The 17,333-nt window shown below is 38.3% G+C and overlaps 1 long non-coding RNA gene across 2 annotated transcripts; it reads right to left on the reverse strand.

Moving 5' to 3' along the window:
* Positions 1-17,267, reverse strand: LOC147487364 (uncharacterized). Of its 2 annotated transcripts, none has more exons than XR_015201293.1 (11): positions 17,013-17,267; positions 16,799-16,883; positions 16,260-16,426; positions 15,766-15,857; positions 15,642-15,684; positions 15,466-15,523; positions 15,158-15,282; positions 14,719-14,894; positions 13,544-13,811; positions 674-736; positions 1-336 (listed from the first exon to the last, which is right to left on the reverse strand). It is a non-coding gene; the product is annotated as an uncharacterized LOC147487364 (long non-coding RNA). The 2 variants fall into 2 exon arrangements; XR_015201294.1 differs by having other exon boundaries at positions 15,158-15,269; positions 17,013-17,230.
* Positions 17,268-17,333: the final 66 nt, after the last annotated feature.

Here is a 17,333-nt window from a genome sequence, read left to right on the forward strand (position 1 = left end):
TTTAAACATCCAAACAAAGACATTGAATTGCTAAAAGAGTTTTGAACTTTTTCAAGTCATCAATAATGAAATAAACATCCAAATTTACTTGTTCTATCAAAATAATAATGACCTAAATTGTTCCATCAATCAAAAGAGCAATCTATTTGTTCCATCTAAAATATTAAAAAAATGATGAGACCAAACACCAAACCTTAACTGGAATGGGTCAAAACCTAGCTAAGACACAACGCTTGGCTCGAACGCTCCATTATGCTGGATGAATCTAAGAATTTCAAGTCGAACAACATCAAGTTCCTCTTGTGTATATGTATCTTTGAGGGATAGATTTGTTATCTGCACGGTCAAAGATCATAGAGTAATATAATAACTAAAAAGTGAAGAGTAACACAAAATAGAGAATGCTAGTGTTTGACGACTTATACCTTATTTTCAAAAGAATTATCTAAACAAGCTTCCATTATTTCTCTCATAAACTTCATTACGTAATACCCACACTCTTTACCAGTCCCATACACATTGTAACATGAATCATTTACTGGCACGGATAGGATTGACCATAAATATGGAGACTCCAGTCTTAAACCACAAAGAATATGCAAATATATGAGAAATAAAGATTTGTGATGTACGTGGATGATTTAAGACTCTATGTAAAGCATGATGGTCTCACCTGTGTTGTAACTTGTAAATAATTTTGAAAATCAAGCTTCACATGTCGATTGGCACTTCAAGACTGTCAAAATAATAAAACAAGTTTAGAATAACTTTTAGAAAAGAAATCATTAAAATAAACACGTCAAACAAATATTAGGAAGCCAAATATACACTACACCATATCGGGCTATTTGTAACGGATATACATCCGTTACAAAAATATTAGTAACGGTTATCTTGTGTTGACACAAAAGCGATTGAATGAATAGTAATGGATATTATTGACATATCATCCAAACCGTAGTTTTAACCCCTTAATAATCATCATATTAGACCAATTATGTGAATAATAAGTAAGAGTTAACACCGATTACGCTGTTTTTATGCATTTCAGGTTTCAAAGTCCATTATTATGCGTAAATGTACCACTTTAGCGAGATAAAGGAGCAAAAGTCGCAGAACTTCCAAAGTATCTTTGGACTCAGACCTCGAATTGGGCATACCTTATGTCAAAACGACCGCTCGAAAGAGCTTTGTAATGGTCCAAGCCTTGACCCAATCAGAGGAGCAGAAGTGGACGAAAAGTCTGTGGAAGTCAACTGCAGCTGAAGAGGCTTTTTGATCGAAGAATTGGGTTTGGGCCCGATTCTCCGCCCAACCCATGGCTCCAAGCCCATGCACGAATTTTGATCTGGATGTATAAAACAAAAGCTTAAGTCTTTGTTAATGGTAGATAGATAATGGTAGATTAATTAGTAGAGAATTAGGGTTCATAAATAGAATAGAAAGTAGCCATTAAAAATAGCTTCTAGATCTAGATTTAATTGTTTTCTTTAATTAGTTTCAAATCCTTTATTAGATTAAACCTTGAATCTTGTTCTTCATTTGATTAGATCAATAAAGTAGTATTCTTTATCCATTTCGATTTTGTCAATTCCAATTCTAGATCTAATTTCAATTTATGTCCTTAGTTCAATTTAGTCATTAAATTAGATTTCATTATTGTTTAATTAAATAAATTTCAATGCTTTATATTATGTTTAGTTTTAATATAAATGGAAATGATTATGAATGATTCAAGGCTAAACCTCCATTAGAGGGGGTTGTGAAGCCTTGATGAAAGCTTGATTCCGATTATCGTAGAAGTCGCCGTGATTTTCTATTCCACTCTAGAAATGATTAGTTCACCATGAGAATGGGTTTAATTGTTCACATGCTAGTTATAAATTGGTAGAAATGCCATGTATAATTAGGGATTAGGAATAACTAAATTGTTCTCATGGGCGCAGCTTCAATTCGATTACTTAATTTATTCGCCGTTAGTGGATTAAGTTGAAGTTAAGGTGGAATCAATCCCCTCTAACTCCTTATCATAGAATCAACGTAGCATTCCCTTTAGTTGATCGATAAGTTTAACTAGTCAGATCTTGTGGGTAGTTGCATCGTAGTATAATTTCCCTTCAGAAAACTCTCATAGACTTAAAACGACTAGTTAGATTAGAAAACATCCATGCTAGAGCACTAGGAGTGGAAACTAACTCTATCTACTCCCTATATCTCAATTGGTTGAGAGTAGAATAAATCTTTGATAAACAAGAGAGCATCAAATCATTAAGTTTAGTTTACTTTACGCTGAGAATTCATCAGAGTTCATTCGTAGGTAAACTATTCATTTTGAGTTTATCAAATGGCCGCCATCTTAGTTGCACTTTATCATTGTTTTCATAATAGAATTAGTAATTTTAAGTCCCATTTCACCCACCCACCCTTGTTTGATTCATACCGTGGTTGCCGCTTCAGTTTTGGAAAAATCCGCGAGAAAACGATCGAAGCGCCACGCTTCAAAAGAGAGCGACCCGCGCTTATCTTATCGACTTTCGTTTATACATCGAAGGCGCTTCAAAGAGAGCGGCGCGCTTATCAAAGACTTCTCGTTTATACATCGAAGCGCGCCTGCGCTTCTAATTCGCTTATCTTATCTTATCGCGAGCTCGACTTTGCCTTGAGCGCTACTTAAGATAGAAGATACCGCCGCCCTTCCCTGAATTTCCGGATTTCCACAGGTTTGATTTGAACTTCGAAGTTGTCAAGTTTTTCAGTGTTCTATTCTCTTATAAACACTGAACACGCCAGAACAAGACGCTTATTCATAAGTTTAAGCAAGGATCTAATCGTATTCCTTTCTTCCACACCTCGTCGATCTCCCCGTTAGAGGTTTATACTAGTATATCGAATTGTTTGGAGTGTTGCATGTGTAGTTAAGCTCGACTTAGTCTTGCATGAGATTAAGGTCCGGGTCGCATAAAACACCAACGTAAATACACAACAACATCAACAATCAAGTCTATCTAGTATACCACACACTACACCTCTAACTACTATTCCACACACACCATACCGATATAATGGGGAAGAAAGAGAGACTCCTCTCTCGACTTCTACAAAGCCTCGAGCGATAGCCCCAAATCTTGCATCGCTCTAGCAAAACCCAATGGGGATTTCAGAATCCCTCCAAATATTTTTAATTTGTTACCCGCTTTTTCATGGTTTAGACCATGAAAAACCTTACCAAAGATACGCGTAGGATTGAACAAGTCCTAACAACATTCCACCATCCTACGGTTGGTTCGAACAAATTAAATTAAGGGTATTCCCCTTCACCTTAGCCGATAAGGCTGCCTTGGTTAACCGCCCTGCCTAATTCTCGTGGACTCGTGGGCTAAACTTGTTCAAATTGTTTATGGAACATTTTACCCACCCCTAAAGACGGATGAGATGCTTTCTAAGATTCATTTTTTTCGACAAAATCCTCATGAAACATTTTCAGAGGCTTGGAATCGCTTCACCGACCGCTTATAGAGTGTCCACATCATAACTTAGCTTAAAGACACGTTAGTTCGTGTTTTTTCAAAGGACTTCAACATCACCATAAAGAAGTCCTTGACATAATGAATGGGGGTAGTTTCTTAAACAAAGGAGCCTCTGAGGCTTATAAATTTTAGAGGACCAAACTAAGCGTAATAATAATCGGGGTAGTGACGATTATTCCCGGCCCCGCTAGTTCTTCTTCCACGCTTAAGGCTACCAAGATGTTTGAGGTTAAATCAGATCCCGAGCTTAAAACTCTAATGAATCCTCACAAAAAGGTAGATGCCATTTTCTGACAACAAAAGCCAATCCCCCGCTATGAATGTAAATTCAAATCCATGTAGTTTTCATTGAGCCCCGAAAGCATCCCTAATCCCATCGCCCTATAGCCTATGAACAAAGCTTGTTCCATTAATAGTGAACCTAACGCCTCTTTGAGACAAAATCCCAACTTCGGTTGGAGAAATAACCAAAACGCCACACCTCGCGGTACAATCATCAATATGTTAGGGCTAACGCAAAGCTTTAACCAAGCCCCACTACGACAAGGACAGTGGTCGTGGTAATTTTAATAATTATAACAACCAAGTGCAACCTCGACAAGGTCAAGCACAAGGTCAAGGTAATTATAATAATTATAATGCTAATAGAGGTATCGCTCCGTAAATAATAACTATCAAAATCCACCAATAAATAATTCACGGAAATAGTTCCAAGAACACCACCCGTGACCACTACACCCACACAACCGGATCGCCTTGACACCTTTTATACAAGTGAGCCAAAACTTTTCCAAACCATGGCTCAATCCAACCAAAGCCTTCTACAACCGTGAACTAATTTAACCCAACAAATTGGCTCAAGATAAAGCCCAAACCAAAGGTGTGTTTTCGTGTAACGCAATACCTAATCCTAAAACAACAAACACAGCCTTTTGAGGTAACGGATAATACTAGTAATGAATATGAAAATGTAGGTGAGATAATGCAATCACCACTCCGCTCGGGCAGAGTGGTTGATAACAAGGTAACTATGCCTATAGTTACCCCACCAAGAGTCCCTACACCGCTATATTACTAGATAATCAAATAGAAACTCAAGAGCCTACCACCGTAGAGAGGTCCCAGCCATAACACAACCAAAGAAACTAAAAGCCACGGTTAAACATCCAGTGATACCATTGCTAAATATAGACGTAAAACCACCGCTTCCACAAAAATTAGCCATGTTAACTAAGGATACAAATTATGAGGAGATTAGTGGATGTTTTAAGAATCTAACTATAAACCTTCCCTTCCTCAAGCTATTAAAAGCTACCACATCATGCTAAGTTTTTAAGGAATTGTGGTACTACTAGGCGTAAGACAAATATACCAAAAGACGCTTTTTAACGTAACAATTCCCCAACCTTATCCGAACATAATGGAATTGTTAAGTACAAGGACCCCGGTCGCCCTATCAGATAATGCACCTTAGAGATTCCTATACGACGCATCGCTTTATTAGACTGGGGCTAGTGTTAACTTACTCCCATTTTATTTGTATAGACAAATAGGTCTAGACAAAATGCAACCCACTAAAATGACGTTGCAATTAGTCGATCGGTCTATTAAGTATCCTAAGGGTGTAGTCGAAAATGTGTTGGTAAAAGTTCAGGATTTCTACTATCCGGCTGATTTTGTAGTCCTCGATACGTAAGTCGCTAACCACTGGGTCTCCGATCATCATTTTAGGGGCGCCCTTTCTTGGCAACCGCCAACGCGCCATTAATTGCCGGATGGTTCAATGTCCATGTCTTTTGGCCATCTTGTCGTTGAAGTCAATGTTTTAAAACAAGGACACAGCATTACCCGATTCGCCTATGGATGGAGAGGTTAGCATGATCGAGAGCTTTGCTCGAGATTATTTCAACAACACGCTCCCCGATAGTCATATGCCCAAAATTCTTTCCTTTGGAAAGTCGACTCAATATTTTCTTTCCTACACTAGTCGATACACATGTTATTGACGAGGATGGGATAGATGACTTTTCAAAGACGTAGAGGACTACCATAGTAATGTGGATATGACCAATCTAGATGAGGAATTTGATGAGTTTCTTCGAGTAGGTGACAATTCACCCTATCAAGAACTAACTAGCACAACATCCACCTCGATTCCCCCTCCTTCCACCCTTTCAAAGGAACCCCGAAGTTTGCACTCGATCCCGTTGTTTCTTCCAGGTTTTATAATTTTTAAATCCTCCTAACAAACAGATACTTCGTAGGACAAACTTTGTGACACCTTCATTTTCAAAATTGAGACAAAGCCCCTACACACACAATGAATGAGTTCGTGCTAAAACCACATCCTCATCAGGTACAAGCCGTCTTTCTAAAACTTATCCATATCCACCATATCCTTCACAACCATTCACTTTTCCACACTTATTTACTAGAACACCCACTCATTCAAAAATGAAAAGAAGGTGCATGATAGGTTACACAATAGGGTTGTCCAACTTCGCTTTGATTCCACTAGGTCGGTCGAGGGAAATCTTGGTGTTTCATTGTATTTGGATATGTTTTCTCGTGGATATTTATTTATGGAATGATCCACAACTATTTCGGGTTGTTGATATATGATCAACCGTGATGTTCATACATATGTTTTAGATAAAGTCTTGAGTATCCGACTATAAACGACTCAAATTTCTCGTGGTTGGTGCATTTCCTTTCATTCCAATATATTGGTGAGTGCACCATTAAGGTAACCGGCCCTCCCTATGGAGTGTGTGGCTGTCAGAAGTACCGGATCCTAAGTCCACGGTTCACATAGTTCACGTTTTCCACTCTTGCATGTTTTCTCGGATTTTGAGTCATGTTTCTCTATGGTGTGAATTATGTCTTTATTGCTTATTGTTTTTCCTTCTAAAAAAAAAAAAAAAAAAAATAAAATAAACATAGTAATCTAGGAAGTCTCGAATCGACTTTAAAAGACCATCGCTAAAAACAAATTTTCTAAAATTCTTGTAAAAATTTGTTTGGGGTGGGGTGTTCGTGTTTCCATACTAAATGTTTTATGTCCCACTAGAGTTGCTTAGGCCGCTTTATTGTATTACGATTATTGGATTGACATGATCTATTAATTTAGAGTTCATTCGTCAAGATAACTTACGCCATGCACGCACTTCGAGGCGTTTTCCACTATCTCATATGTCATCCGAAGTCGGAATAGAGTGTTTTATGGATCATTGATAGGAAATTCTCTCCTGATCATTTCCATATCTCATTCGCAAAAATCGGACCGTAACGGCGGGAATTTTGATTTGAAATTAAAAAAAAAAAAAAAAAAAAAAAAAAAAATCGAAAATTTTGATTTTGGGCTTGGGCCCAACTTCGCGCCCACCACTTCGCCCATGGAGAGCGCCAAGGGCCTTTTACATTCTCACGACCAGTTCATCGCTTCATCTTCCATTAACGCCATTACCAAGCTCCAAACCTAAAAGAAAATCAAAATAAAAAGAAAATACAAACAACCCACGCCAAAAATCAAATCCAAACCTCAAATCGACTTCAAAACACCAACCATCACTACCACCACCGATTTCTATTATCAAAACCACCGAAATTAAAAAATTTTTGGTGCTGCCGCCACCACGCCACCACCACCACCATTGTTCTTAAAGTCGGTCAAGGTTTAAACCACCACCACCACATCCTATATAAACCCCAATCGACATTTCAAAACTAGATGGCTCAACGCCAGATTATACCGAGCAGATTTTATCACCGACCATTTCGCTACCGCTTTACGGTGACGAATGGCTAGTAGAGATCGAATAGTCTCGGTACTTAATCAAGACTTCTACCATGAAGACTTGGTCGACGGTTCTACAACACCCGGAGTTGAGGGGAGTAAGATTTTTGTTTTGGTGAGGAAGAAGAGGAGGAGTTGACTACGGGTCGTTGGTCGAGATTCTAGGCATTCCGCCTAGAATCAACTGATGCCGAATACAGATCCCCAGCTTTGATGGGGTTGAGCCATTGATGGCGCATCGGCCATCAATGGGAGCTACAATCCAAACTCCCATTGTGTCAGGCGCCAAAGCTTTTTCGAGGACCAACCAACCGCTACCAGCCCAGTGGATTGGTCGGAATGTCCTAGGCAAGGACAAGGTCGCTGATATCGGTCCGACTCGCCTTCCACGCCCTATGGATACCCAGAGCGAAGCACGATTTCTCAGATCCCGGAGTTTTTGCTCAACATAATCGAGGATCGGACGGTCGTTGGCACCTCTTCCCCGCGGCTTATCACTAAGATCATGTTGAAGATGAAGGCAACTCCGGCTCGAGAGGATTTACATTACCCCGCACGGGAACCCGCCAGATCTATAGGGAGTGTGTCCAACAAGTCTGGAAATTGCCCGAGGATAGGAACAGGAGGAAGAGGAGGAGGCAGGGGAGATGAGGATGAGTCGGAGGAGGATGAGGAGGATGGCACCGCTTTGATACGGATGCCTTCCGAGGTGTTGGGTTCGATGCCGAGCGCATGACTATGCTACATAGGGGCATGCGCTCACTCAACACTCTCTCGCAGGCTCCTCCGACTCCGACTCGACAGCCACCATTCACCACAACTTCGAGCCCGCGACCCAGGGGGAGGATGAGAGATGGGAGCAGCGAGGGTCGGAGATGGAGCCCAAGGCCGCTTTAGAGAGTGGAGATGCTAGCACGCTTCCCACCTCATACGCATCGCCCGAGGACACAATTTACTAGGCATGAGCGCCGCCGACGAAGGACGCATCGCTCACCGGACCTTCCGAGCCCGTGAGCCACCACTGAGATCAGGCTCTCCGCCACCGCTGGGCAGGTGTTTAGAGAGGATGAGGAGTGATAGTCCCGTTATTTATGTTTTAGTAGTTTGTTGTTGTTTTATTTACTTTTGTTGTCTTTATTGTAATGTAATTTTATTTCAAGAATTTGAATTTTGTAGTAATATCAAAATGAAATTTTAATATAAGGGTTTATTTTCATATTGTGTGCTTATTTCATATTGACCACACCTTCCAAACTTGTTTGGGGGTGGTTTGATTATTTCAAGTGTATTTTTATAAAACCCTAGTGTTAGAATTTCATCATGGAGTAAGGTGAAAATATGGTAGTTTAGGCATATCCGCGGATTGAGAATCATTGTAGGATGAAATCTAGATTAAATAGGTACATTCACCATAAAATCCAAATAAGAGATAATCGGGTTTGAATTAGAATCCGTGAGATGAGTTGTTTTCCGCTGAAGTTTGGAAATTTTAGGATTTCCTAAACCGCCAAATTAGTTTTGGCAACTTTCCGATCCATTCTAGCAACTTTATACCTATATAAACTTGATACAATCTATCCTCACAACTCACACTACACCTAAACTCCATCACTCACCCTTCAAACCCGCGATTCCCACGCTTCGACTTCATTTTCGCAATTTCAGAACTCGAGAGCGCCCGCTCTCTAGTTGAGCGCCGCGCCCCTAAAATTCTGTCGAAAAATTTTGTCGAGCGCCTGCGCTCCTAGTCGAGCGCGACCCGCTAAGTTACCGGAAATCAAAAAAAAAAAGAGCGCCGCGCTTCTAAGTTGAGCTAGCCGCCCGCGCCCTCGACTCTCTCGACCAGAAATTTTCCAGTTTTTCGAGGTAGTATCCGAATCATTCGCAGCTATTCCAAAGCGTAATTTAGAGATGACATCTCCAATATTGATACCGAACAGTCTTTTCAAGATTTGTTCCAAAGCACTACTTACGGTGCTTGGTTTTCATGAGGTGATCACATATGTTGGTCGGGAACCTCTTATGGTAAGACCGGGTGAACTTTATTCTCCAAAGACTTGCATCTTATTTTTATAATAACTGCATTTTCTTTGAGAGACCGGATGGAGAACAAGTGTTCTCCATCAACATTGACAATGAACCAATGGAGATTACCGTGTTCTTGCTAGCATTTGTTCTCGACTTGCTATGCCCGGCACGAGATACAAGACCCATGGTGCTATTGGGTCGATAATATGCATGTCTACACTTTATGAGTCTTTGCACGAGGCTTATGGGGCGTGCATTTTTCAGATTGAGGACCAAAGGGGACTATAACGTTGCCCTTGGTAGCCCGGGTCCATGAACATAGGAACTGTTATGTTTTGGATAATGCTAAACATTTTGGGGGAATGGCGCTTTTCTTCCGTGGAATGACGCCACTTGCAGCCGTTTTCCTTGCTTTTTAGCCAATGGACGCCCGGTTCTATGACCTTCCCGTGACTTTGATGTCTAGTTTAGCACGAGCCTATACTATGAGGCATAAGTACCTTCTTATGCCCGTTCTAATTTCAATGATTATGCTATGTTTCTTTTCCGCTTTTTTGTACACGCTTCACGGATTGGATTAAGGTAGACACGGTGCGACCCACCAATAGTATTATCCGATCTTTCCGCGGCAATGACTTGGCATGGGTGGCGGATACAACCTCACCAGTTGCACCCTACACCCCATCGCACCAAGTGGCACTTAATAGGTTAGCAACCATAGATGATAAATGGCGGAAGCCCGCAAATTATCATAGCATGGCAGATCGCTGAAGGAACCCTCACTTCTTTATAGAAGTAGAGGATGACTAAGATGACTAATAAATAACAACGGAGTGGAGGTAAGTTTTAGTTTTCGTTAGTGTCCGCTTTATGTCCCAAGCAATTTAATTATGTTAACCCCATAATGGGTGGAACTCTTATAGAGTTGTGGTCCGCTTTTATTTCCTATATTAGTACGCTCTAACATTGTTTTATAGATGTTTCTGAATTTCACGCCGCTTCAATGGTATTTTTCCTACCCTCTTTATTTACAATGCTTTGAGGACAAAGCATGCTTTTGTTTGGGGGCATAGAATCACGGTAATTAAGACATCCGTTAGGATATAGATATATATAATATGCATTTGTTTTCGAAGTTAAAATTTCAAAAATTTAAAAATATAAATAAATAAGTTTATGCTATACACTTAGGAATATTGGTATTGTTTTCTTTCTCCATGCTTTTAACAATCTAGAAGTCTCACATAGTTGTTGATCGTAATTAATTGTTAGAAACTTAGGTTAATAATGTAGGTAATAATCTTTGCATCTATCTATAAATATATTACATGAGTATCTATGATTGTTAGCAAGAAGTTTTCAAATCTAGGCTAGAGTATTTATTCTACAAATCCCGTGGAGAATATAGCCTAAAGCCTTATATGAGTGAAAAACATTTGAGAAATGACACAAGGGAGAAGTAAAACCGGATAGAGAAATCACACGCCCACTTGCTTGATCACTAAACCATATCCTAAGTGAGAATTTAGGCCGCTTTTGGATCGATATAGCCAGTAAATTCAAACCTATGAATTATTTTCCGCTAGTCACCACTCGAGCCCGTTTCTTTAGCCTTCCATACACCACAATTCCTTTACCCCGTTACAAAACAAAAACAAAAATAAAAAAAAAAGAGAATAAATCAACCTACCCAATTTAGAATAAGTCCGAGAATAGAATGAGTGAAGAAAGAAGAAGAGAAAACCCGTGGTAAACAAAAATTGTTACTTGCTTCGTAAAATAAAGAAAAGAAGTTTCCATCCAAAGAAAAGAAAAATAGAAATAAAAAAAAAAACTCCAAAAAAAAAAAAATAGAATAAAAAGGAGTCAAAAGCCAAAGAAAAGAAAAAAGAAAAAAATATGGCTAAGGATGGAAACAAAGTATAGAAGCAAAAAGAAAATAACAAGGTTTTCTAAGTTACATAATACTAAGACTCTATTATCTCAGACTTGTCCTTTTGAATATCCATTTCCTTCCTTCTTAAACCATCTCCTAATCCCCAGAAACACCTAATAAAGACCTCTAGCTCAATTAGGAATAAGGTTAGTGTGATAGTAAGTGGCGATGTGTTTGATTGACCCCGCTTCCTTTTGTCATTCATTGAGATTGTAAGGTAAAGTGTGCCCATCGCATTAATCGGAGTAGCTTAAACTTGAGTGCAAAAAATCGAGTGTTGTTTCTTGACTATTATTGTGAGAACCTACTTAAGGACGCTTATTCGAAGTTCTCGTAAACAAACCCGCTAAACATTTGATAGTACTACTCATCAGATATATGTTTATTGTAGATGATTGATTATTATGCATATATTAACTTAGGGTTTTGACCGGTTATTCTTATATAATTGCTAGAGAGATGTATAGATAGTTGAGCATGAATAAGGAAACAATAGTTTTATTTTCTTAGTCGCCAGAAGATAGATGAAGTTTGTGAGTACCTTCATCGAAAAACTCTCACGAGGTTATAACTCGGCCCACTAGGGAATTCCTAGTGGTTTAAGGCCTTGTTGCATATGGTCAATGCAATCGCGACTCAAAAAAACGAGATTAGGTAGAACTCCATTTTTGGTCACTTATTCTAATTTTTTCATTTGCTTGGAGGACAAGCAAAATGTCGTTTGGGGGTGGTTTGATAAGAGCCCAAAAACTGTAGTTTTAACCCCTTAATAATCATACCGTTAGACCAATTATGTGAATAATAAGTAAGAGTTAACACCGACACGCTGTTTTTATGCATTTCGTGTTTCAAAGTCCATTATGCGTAAATGTACCACTTTAGCGAGATAAAGGAGCAAAAGTCGCAGAACTTCCAAAGCCGTGATCTTTGGACTCAGACCTCGAATTGGGCATACCTTATGTCAAAACGACCGCTCGGAAAGAGCTTTGTAATGGTCCAAGCCTTGACCCAATCAGAGGAGCAGAAGTGGACGAAAAGTCTGTGGAAGTCAACTGCAGCTGAAGAGGCCTTTTGGATCGAAGAATTGGTTTTGGGCCCGATTCTCCGCCCAAACCATGGCTCCAAGCCCATGCACGAATTTTGATCTGATGTATAAAACAAAAGCTTAAGTCTTTGTTAATGGTAGATAGATAATGGTAGATTAATTAGTAGAGAATTAGGGTTCATTAGGTTTAGAATAGAAAGTAGCCATTAAAATAGCTTCTAGATCTAGATTTAATTGTTTTTCTTTAATTAGTTTCAAATCCCTTATTAGATTAAACCTTGAATCTTGTTCTTCATTTGATTAGATCAATAAAGTAGTATTCTTTATCCATTTCGATTTTGTCAATTCCAATTCTAGATCTAATTTCAATTTATGTCCTTAGTTCAATTTAGTCATTAAATTAGATTTCATTATTGTTTAATTAAATAAATTTCAATGCTTTATATTATGTTTAGTTTTAATATAAATGGAAATGATTATGAATGATTCAAGGCTAAACCTCCATTAGAGGGGGTTGTGAAGCCTTGATGAAAGCTTGATTCCGACATCGTAGAGTCGCCGTGATTTTCTATTCCACTCTAGAAATGATTAGTTCACCATGAGAATGGGTTTAATTGTTCACATGCTAGTTATAAATTGGTAGAAATGCCATGTATAATTAGGGATTAGGAATAACCAATTGTTTCATGGGCGGGCGATTCAATTCGGATTACTTAATTATTCGTCGTTAGTGGATTAAGTTGAGTTAAGGTGGAATCAATCCCCTCTAACTCCTTATCATAGAATCAACGTAGCATTCCCTTAGTTATTCGATAACCGACTAGTTGCATCTTGTGGGTAGTTGCATCGTAGTATAATTTCCCTTCGTCAGAAACTCTCATAGACTTAAAAACGACTAGTTAGATTAGAAAACATCCATGCTAGAGCACTAGGAGTGGAACTAACTCTATCTACTCACCTATATCTCAATTGGTTGAGAGTAGAATAAATCTTTGATAAACAAGAGAGCATCAATCATTAAGTTTAGTTTACTTACGTTTTGGATTAAGTAGTTCATTTCAGAGGTAACATCCCATTATCCCAACATACACAAGCAAACCCCATAACACATATAAGTATCATAGCAATTATACAATAACTTAGTGAGTTGTTCTTGTCAACATCGTGAACAATTCAACGTTTATAGCAAAGCAAAGAAAACCTGCTCTAACCTCTGAAGACTCCACCACCAACTTTCTCCGAATACTAAATTGTTTCTGCAAGGTCTGCAACACCAAGCTCCATAGCGCAGCACAAGGAAATGGTACTTTGCAATGGTCGCTTTACCTGTAGGAAATAACAAGAGTGTACAGTGTACATGAAACAGATGAGCTTTATTCCGCCCAACTACAAAAATCTCAATGTTTTGCAAGTCTTCAAGCTGATCTGAATTGCACGATTCAGTCTTATGGTCAGCAACCAACACTAAACAGGTGAAACCTGAAACAAAAGTGGTTGTAGCTCACCTCAGAGGTGCAATTTAAAGATTAAAACCCCAAACTTGACCAATAAAATAAAAGAATCTGGGTTAGGTCCACATGCAAGGATTCCCGCAGGTTTTAATGTTAAGCTCAAACTTAAAGCAACTCTCATATCAGTTTTAATACGGGTCCTCTTGATTAAAATGTGGGCAAATGCAACAAGCAAGGACTCAACTGTACGTGACTAGGCCAAAAAAACATGGTTATTTATTAGTTCTAGATATGGTTGTCAATGGGTTTCGATAACCCGATAGCCGATCGGAACCAAACCGATAAAAAATGGTTTGGGTTTTAATAATTTTGTTTGCCCTCTGCCGACCCGAAACCGAACCGAACCGATAAGATAATGGTTTGATTTCAGGTTTGCCTTCCACCGAACCGATATGAACCCGAACTGATAAGATGACATTTTAGTAATATTTATGATTAATTTTGTATATGTTTATCAATTGTGTGTATGAAATTATTTGATTTAATTGATTGTATAGTTTTCGGTTCGGGTCGGTTCAGTTTCGGATTGCAATATATTTTATTGGTTCGATTCGGTTTTGGATGAAATATAATATTATTGGTTCAGTTTGGTTTCGGGTTCCCAATTTTCTTATCGGTTCGGGTTCGGATTTTACAGAACCCAACCCAAACCGATCCATTCACAGCCCTAGTTCTAGATACATTTGTTGAATGGAACCACGAGGGACATCAATAACTGGAGTTAAAGAGTTTGCATTACTCAACTACAAACATGCACTTTTAATCTATTTTTCGAAATGTTCACTGCCTAATAGCATGTTAGAGTTACAGAAAAGTAAATGGCCCAATAGAATATCAAATTTGCACGTAAAGTATACCATATCAAGCATACTTACAAGTCTTGGACTGTCTGACTTTTGTTTCTTTTTGCCCCAGATCGTCCCGGTGTTTCCTTTATGGAAGCTTCAACTGTAGATTCCAACATACTTACAAGTCTTGACTGTCGACTTTCGTTTTCTTTTCGCTGCATCTGTCCTTGGTGTTTCCTTGTTGGAAGCTTCAATGTAGATTCCTCCGAAATGAGAAAAGTAACATCCATCGTCAATTAACTTTGTCAAGGAAAATCTTGGTAAGCCATGCTTCCTCAGAATGTGAGGTTCCAAAACTGGGTTTCCATCCCAAAACTTGTCACCTCTCGGTGGTGTGGCTTGCTAGCGTGAATGTGTTGGTGAGGGGTGAAACATAAATTTGGGAATGATCGAGATGCAAAAGTTCTTCATAAATAGCAATTTTCAACATGACGGTTGTGTGAATACTTTGTGGAAAGATGTTCACCTGTAAAGTTTCTCACAAAGACCGATATGCTCTCTTCTAGCTAAAAATGGAATGTCCCTCTTACATTCAGTCTAGAGACTATCTTGTAAATGCGATGTTTCTACAAGTAAACCTGCATAGACACCCTAATTGAGAAAAAAGTATTAGCTAACCTCAGGTTTGAGAAACTCTTCTTTGGTTTGGATGCGAGAAACATCGTCAAAGCCAACCCCAAGTAATAAGACAAATCTAGAGTTCTTTTCTTGTGTTATCAATTCTTGAGACTTACAAAAATCAATACCCATCTATAGTGTGCAAAAGAAATATACCTTCTCCAAATAGTTTTGAAACAATTCCTTATAACTTCCATCAGACGCTTTTAAGAGTCTGAAAAATAAATTCCCACTAGGAAAGAGTCAAATTTGTTTTAGGACCAACAAAATAGAGTAGATGACTTAACTAAAGTATAAAATGAAAAGGTATACGAGAGAACATCAATACTCACATTCTCTAACTCAATTCGGTATTTCAAAGGGTCCACATACATGCTAAAAGACAGCAAGAGTTATTACAAGCAGTACAAACACAAAATCCAACTAAAAATCAGAAAAAACACAGAGATCGCTCACTATCTATGCTCCCCGTAGACTCGAACAAGAATTTCTTTTCTGATTTTTTTTTTGGGTTTACTGTCCTTACTCACACATTTCTCATCCACCACCTACATAATGAAAATATCAAATATGGAAGTTAAAATAAAAAGTTGTTTCCTACAGTAATGATGCACATCATCATCCAAGATATCCCGAAAAATAGTACACTGAGGACTGAAAGCAGGACACCATGAGCGATTGTGTATCCGTACCCATGCTAAATCTCCTCATACAAACTCCTCATTTGTTTGATTAACATAACTTAACATTTCGTGTCATTAAAATAGGCACTAAGTTTAAAGAATCATGTAACAATGATGCCCCATTTCTTAAAACCTTGAATCATAATAATTATAAATAAATTAAACAAGATGAAAGTCTACTCATAGAATAAATTAACACAGTTTAATCTGAGAAAAATCCCATAACCACCAAAAAAAAAACTAGAAAAACAATCAACTCTCACATACATGAAGTGTAGGTCACCATGATCATCTACCATACGTCTAAGCAGTGGAGGCTCCCTTTTCTCTGCATCTGTTAGAAAAAGATGTCGCCCAGTTCTTCTAATATCCAATGAATAACACTTTCGTTGCAGCTTTTTCAAATCTGAGTTACCCAAAAAAAAGAAGGGAACCTGAAAACCACAAATAGTGAAACAAGTCCTACACTTATTGAATTAAGAAAAATAATATAAAGAACAAAAACCATAGCATTAAAACAAAAAAGAATGTATTTATAATAGGTCCAGGTGTATCAACTAATAAATCTACGTAGCTGAAAACCATGTTAAGAAGTCAGTTATATAACTAAATACGGTAACACAGTCCAGGCATTAATCCTCCTACCATGTATTTCCAAGCAAGATACATGAAATGAAGTTTGATGCAAACTTTTTCACCCTGGCATACTTTAAAAAGTAAAGTGTCATGGCGCAAGATAATTATATCATAAAATGCAGATCAAATTACAATAACATGTTGATGAGTAGCAATAGAAATAAATATACCTGATTGTTACCCCTCGAACCGAGGTGAGGAGTAGCAACAGTGACAAAATTCAGTGGCTCGGGCCACATATTGTAACTCTTGAATCTCACGAACAAGATGAACAAAATTTTGTAAGAAAATCAAGATTTCTGGCAAGAAACCATTAAAAGTAAAAGAATTCCAAGAAATGAGACATGCCCATTGTTTAATTTCTGAAAAAGATTAAGTTTTTACCTTTGATTCTTGTTTTAGAGAGAAATTAGGTAATGGGTTCTTTACATCTGCTGAAATATTTACACGCAAAGACAGATCCTTGCAGTTGGTCGACTGATTTCTCTAAAATCGTGAACCCTGGTGGCAGAAATTACGAAGAGATAGAAGTGGGATAGGGAGTTCTAGCCTTTGCAGTATGTTTTTTTTTTTTTTTTTTTTTTTCAGAACTCACTTTATCCACGGTAGCTATAATTTTTCCCAAAATATAAACCACCATTTCCACGGAACGGTGGGGTATACGAATACAAAAAACATATTAGGTTATATTTGATAGTACCGTGG

The sequence above is a fragment of the Coptis chinensis genome, chromosome 7, assembly GCF_015680905.1.
Source record: "Coptis chinensis isolate HL-2020 chromosome 7, ASM1568090v1, whole genome shotgun sequence".
In the NCBI taxonomy this organism is placed as follows: Eukaryota; Viridiplantae; Streptophyta; class Magnoliopsida; order Ranunculales; family Ranunculaceae; genus Coptis; species Coptis chinensis.